Source organism: Triticum aestivum, chromosome 1D, assembly GCF_018294505.1.
Source record: "Triticum aestivum cultivar Chinese Spring chromosome 1D, IWGSC CS RefSeq v2.1, whole genome shotgun sequence".
Taxonomy (NCBI): Eukaryota; Viridiplantae; Streptophyta; class Magnoliopsida; order Poales; family Poaceae; genus Triticum; species Triticum aestivum.
This window is the reverse complement of record NC_057796.1, coordinates 84,528,961-84,535,044: the sequence shown is the minus strand read 5'-3', so window position 1 is coordinate 84,535,044 and position 6,084 is coordinate 84,528,961. Positions and strand designations below refer to the sequence as shown.

General features: G+C 42.1%; 1 long non-coding RNA gene across 3 annotated transcripts; it reads left to right on the top strand.

Moving 5' to 3' along the window:
• The first annotated feature begins 326 nt into the window (after positions 1–326).
• On the top strand, positions 327–5,319 carry LOC123180480 (uncharacterized). Of its 3 annotated transcripts, none has more exons than XR_006491060.1 (4): positions 327–2,224; positions 2,753–2,877; positions 3,323–4,317; positions 4,406–5,319. It is a non-coding gene; the product is annotated as an uncharacterized lncRNA (long non-coding RNA). The 3 variants fall into 3 exon arrangements; XR_006491061.1 differs by having other exon boundaries at positions 327–678; positions 1,698–2,224; positions 2,753–4,317; positions 4,406–5,309; XR_006491059.1 differs by having other exon boundaries at positions 2,753–4,317; positions 4,406–5,314.
• Positions 5,320–6,084: the final 765 nt, after the last annotated feature.

The following is a 6,084-nucleotide window of genomic DNA, read 5'->3' as shown; positions in this document are numbered from 1 at the left end:
ATTAGAAAACAAATAACCGATTTTAAGAAAATTATTGTGTAAATCATAACAAAGAAATCTCATCAGGCGAACGGGCCCCCTCGAACGCCCGTGCACAGCCGCCCTGTTCCCTCTCCACCACCCAAAGCCGCCCTCTTCCCCGTACAGGATCTGTCCCCTCATGCTCGGTTGTGATGGTACGCTGGTGTGTCGTTCGTTCAAAGCAGTCTGCGGTTGTGATGGTACGCTGGTGTGTCGTTCGTTCGCTTCGTTCCCTCCCACCTAGCGACGACACGTCTTCCCTCGATCGATTTTTTTTCTCCCTTACCCACGTAAGTATCCCCTTACCCACCGATTTTTATCCTCCACGGGCCGAAAAAAAAACAAGCATTGAAACCTACGTACTCTTCCTCCCTCGTGCTCCCCCCAAGCCGCCGCCGCACACCCCAGTGCCCAGCCCCTCCCTCCCTCCTTCGTCCCCTATCGCCGCTCCCTAGCCGAGTGCCCCATCCATCTATCTAATGAGACTGCAAGGGTCGTGATTTGGGTGCCTCTCCTACGAGGAATCGGCGCGGCTGTACTCATCGCAGGTGGCGGCGGCTCTTAGCAAGGGCACGTTCGGAAGAGCAGGTGGCGCGTACAAGGTCGCGTGGAGATCCAACGACCCGAACTTCGCCTCGGTAGAGGACGCCCCCATAGGTGCGTCGATCTCAATCTTCTCCATTACGGTTGTCTTCCTTGCCAGTATAAGATGGGTTCTTTCTAATTCAGATCTTGCTTGCCTTATATCATGACATGTTCTTTGCCGGTGTGAGCATAGCATGATTCTTTCACCGGCATGTCTTTTGTATGGCATTAATTTTGTTCAGGAATCAGTTTAAGTGAAGATCGATGGTTTTTAGATTAAGTGGAGAATACTGATTACTCTTCTGAAGTGTATTGTTGTTCAATTGAGACATATGCAGTGGGCATGAAGGCAGCAGGTTGATTAAATCCACGGTAAACGCTATGCATTCAGAATTCCTATAGTTATAAATAGGGTGAAAAAGAGATAGACAACCAATATTGATTTATGAGCTGTTTAGTCAGCTCCTGCTGCTAGACGCTAGCGCCAGGGCGTGCATCGCGGCTGTCCACTTTTGCCGACTGCTCCGGTGCAACGGTGCTCCTGCTGGTTGCTGTTAGCTGCTAGCGCCAGGGCGTGCATCGCCGCCGTCGGCTCCGGTGCTCCTGCTGGTTGCCGCTAGCCGGCTAGCTGCTAGCCCGCTGTGGTTTGCACGTCACATGCGCCTGGGCTCGTGGTGTTTGTTGTGTTCGTCAGTTCCTGTTCGTACCTTCGTGATGACTGGTTCAGTGTGTCGTGCGTGTGGGTCATATGTCCAGCCATTGATAGGGCACGACCCAAATTAGGAGCCTTCTCACAAGTCACGGCCCAACATCAAAGAGAACTCATTTTTTTCAGCTATTTATTGCACCTGTCACCCATCGATCGAGCTTATACGGATATGTATATTACAGTATATTTTTCCGGAAATAAAGGTGGGCTGGGCATCCTGCCTCGCCCTACCTAGAGCTCCACCGGTGCTATTGCTAATATCCTTGTCCTGTAGTAGCTTTAGTATTTCTCACATTTTTTCAGCTACATGTGTAAATGTAGTTACATTTGAGAGAGCGGGAGATATTTCTTTGGGATTATTTTACATATCTTTGTTATCTAGGTATCTAAATTATTGCTGAATGCATCTTCATGTGAGAAAATGTGGACGGCTACAAGAGAAACATAAACTTTGTCATATGAAGTTGGAAGTGTTGAACTGCTCAAACTTTCTACTTTGCAAACAAATAAAGTGATGCAAGGTACTCAGATGTCTGTTGTTGATGAGAATTGACATTGGGTTCAAAATTAAATTAGTGCTTAATTGTTGCCTTGGTGATTGCTACTATTTCATTGTTTCAGAAACATGTCTACTCTTGGACTGTTTCATAGTTTATGTTTTCAAATCCGCTATATACATATATCTACCTCATGTTAATGCACTATCAAAATTGACTCATTAATTCCTTGTCACATTATTTTGCTCAGACTGGCTTGCCCCTAATTTATAAATGCTGCCAAATTTCGAAATCTTACTTCATATGCAGCTGGAAGAATTCCAAGATAGAGCTATTGCTTCAAGGTTGGGATTGGCCACAACATAATTGACATCAAAACCAGATCTGGGTCCTACATATCCGGTGTTGCTCGGTGAGATTTCTATTTTCCAATCCGTTATATACCTATATGATTTATTTGCTATATGAGGTAGTGACGGAATCACCTGATACAAGGTCAAACTAAGTTTCTATTTCTACAATACTAGCTACTAGCCAACAGCATGTGTTTACACTCTCATCAGTTAACAGAGTGATAGTGACAGTAAACTATGTGCCAGATTATGTGAGTCCAATCGATATATCTTTTACTGGCATTACCCATTGTATCTCCATTACAAATCGATCTATCTTTTATTGGCATTACAAATCGATCTATCTTTTACTGGCATTACCTCCAGTAACTCCATCTTGAGGTTTTCCAGTGAGTGTTTGATTACATAGATAGGCTCTTTCTGATGACACCGAGGCTATGACAATGAGTAGGCATATTCTTTTCAGAGTAGGCATCTTCACTTTCTGAATAATGTCCACATTAATTTGTTTACTTGTTAAGCTTTCCCTTGAACAACTATACTATTTTTATGCACTTACGTTAAATGAAATTTTATTCATTTTGTAGTATCCTACAATGGTTTACAGATGGTGTGGCTCCTTACAGTAAGATGATCAAGCAGCGATCTAGAGTTCTCAATACAGATCGATGACGCCTCCTCGGGATCCACATCTCCGCAGCCCCCAACCCTGGTATAGTATGAAAAACCTACAAATAAATCAGAAGAATAGGTAATTATGGGATGCTTATGTTTTGTTGGTGTAGTAGTCGTTTTAAGTCCAGTCCTAGAGGATGTTGCTTGACGCTTCCCTTTAGTCGAGTGACTTTGCATGCTAATAGTACAATAGATAAATCTAATTAATACTCCCTCTGTCCCAAAATAAGTGATTTAAGTTTGTACTAAAGTTAGTACAAAGTTGAGTCAATTATTTTGGGACGGAGGGAGTACTTATGAGTGCGTAATGTTTTGTAAAAACTTTAAATTCATGGTGCAGTTGCGTCTTACCTTCAGTGTTGGCCTGTAGGTGTGTGTTTCATCACTTCTCTGTTTCTTATAACTGTCCTTGTTTTGTTTCTTATAACTGTCCTTGTTTTGTTTCTTATGTTTGTTTTTAGATTTCTTTCATCAACCTGCAGGCTCACTCAAGTTTTCCTTCAATCTTCTACTTCGACCCCTAATATTTTCATGCGAAATGTTCAAGAAATATCCAAGAGAGATACAACTGCACTCGGCTTCAGAAGATACACTGGAGAAATTTGTGTTGTTGTGTTTTGAGTGATGACTCTACCTGTAGTAGAAATCGATCAGGAATACATGGACGTGGATATGCATTATGGTCGTACTATGGATGTGGATATGCTCGCCATATTAGCTATATCTTTTTCATACTCCCTCCGTTCCTAAATATAAGTCTTTTTAGAGATTTCAATATGGATGTATATAGACATAGTTTAGAGTGTAGATTGACTCAGTTTGCTCAGTATATAGTCCATATTGGAATATCTAAAAAAAACTTATATTTAGGAACAGAGGGAGTACATTTTTGTGTTTGCTCTCGGGAGTGGGTTGTGGCTGTTTGATAACAGTCTAATTTGGTTGTTTTTATGATCTTACCAAGACATTTCACACCATACAGATGAACTATTGCCAGTTTTAGTTCATGATTCCTGATATTTATCTCCCAATGGTTATCCGTCTGCATAGTTGCATGCAACTACAAGTTACTGATTTTTGAACTTCCATTTCTTGATCAATTGACATTGGAAAGTTAGCACTATTAACACACTCTTTGTAGAACGTTGCTAATACACTAAAATGTATTTGAAACTTATTTTATGGTATACAAAGATTACTTCTTGATGTATGTGAAATCTAAACTCCTCTACACTAGAAGCACAAAGAAATACGAAATGAAACCCCACCTTGAAACCGTAAAAACAGATTTGATGTTGATCTATGATATACCCCATTAACTGCAAATTTCATCTAATAGACTGATGTGTGACAGCATTGAGACGCAATGTGGAGCAATGCAACTTCACAATTGCACTGGTGGCAAGGGAATATTTTAACTCAGTGTTACAAATATGAAAGGGAACAAAGAGAGAAGACATCACATATTATGACCATGGTATGTGTATTGTAGATTTCTAGAAATGCATGGCCAATATGTTGTTATGTCTTCACACTTGTGCTTATGATTGAGTGCTTCTTCTCAGGAAATTGCTATGAGGACAGCCCGACAGGAAATGAATTTGATTAGGTTGTTGTCATTAGATGGTACCTCAGTGAGTAAGTTGGTGACAGCCTGCTAATAATGGGCGTCAAGGCCAATCAAATCCGGTTGGGAGCCATATCATTGTGCGTCAGATAAGGCAAGAATCCGCGGACACTCCGTTGCCACTACTGTCGCCGGCGCTTGATGCAGATGGGTGAGTGAAAGGAGAATGTGAATAAGGAAGTGTGCACGACAAAGGAGTAGTTTGTACCTTTTTTTTATCACAATGGGGGAGTTAACCCACACGAGCTCCACGATCTGCTGACTGGTAGTTGTCTGGTTAGAGCTGACCGATAGTACAATGGAGAGTGAGGCGGCACAGGGGCACCTCGTCGATGACCCTGTCTATGCTTCATAGCCAAAACATAATCTTCTTTTGGTTATTTGATTTTCTTCAAGGATCTGTCCCCTCATGCTCCTCTTATTGCCTCAATAAAGTTTGGCCTTGTGGCAACTCACAAGGACATACCTTGACAATAGTTATTTCAAAAAGAGAGGCAAAAGCATCGCATGATATATATCATTTCATATATCATGGCAGGAAAAACACATTGTGGTGGTCGCCCTTAGCTACGACGATGTGCATTCCTTGGCACCGGGAATTGGCCTGGGAGGAGAGGAGGGGGCGAGTGACACCAGGGAGGAAAGGAGAGATGGCGGCGAGAGGAAGGTGTGGGATGAATGACATGGCATCGAGGGGAAGCGACAGCAAGAAACCGTGGCGGGGAGAGATGGCGGCGAGGACGCCGTGACAAGGAGAGTAGGCCGGGGAAATGAGATGCGAGTGTGAGCGTTGTGCCATGCGGTGAGAGTCAGATAGTGAACTGTTTTGTTTGTATTAAGATGAGAAGAAAAGAATCGGTTGTTTGTTTTTTTGGGGCTCTGAGAGAAATATCAGATACTTTTTTATACGGCGGAGTGGTTGTTTGCTAAATGATTGTCTAATCTTAGAGAGAAATATCACATACTTTTTTATACAGTGAAAAATAACACATACCCTAGCAAGTTATTTCTGGAGAATAATTACCAACAAGTAATTACCAAGTGAGCCTACTCCTTACTAAAATTAGGATGCGACTAACTCTACTAAAAAGCACGATGCCACTCACTCCGACTAAAAACGGTCACCTGCTCGAAGCGAGCAACTGACCATTGAATATATATTGTATATGGGCTTATCTTATTTTTTATTTTAAGACGTGTTTATACATCCACTTTTATAGATTAGAGATAAGAACTATGGCTACAGATGATGGTTTGAAAATATCAATTGACAAAACTTTATGATTGGTGGACTGAAAAATCATGAGTCTTGAACAATTAGAAGAACATACAACTAATGGTCCTTCTTTATATATTTATTGCACATGATAATTCAGTAGGTGTATTTTCATATATGCTTATTTTTACAGAGTATGAGAGGGACAGAGATCTATTATGTCGCCATTCAAAAGGAATCCTTTGACAAGGGTGCTGATGTGATGTTGTTGGAAGGGGCCTAAAATTCACGGAGTTATATAGAACAATATGCAATCGTCATAAATAAAAGGCCCGTGGCAACGCACGGGCATTCTACTAGCGGGGCGGGGCGGCGGCGTGCAGTGCCGGCAAGGGCGGGCG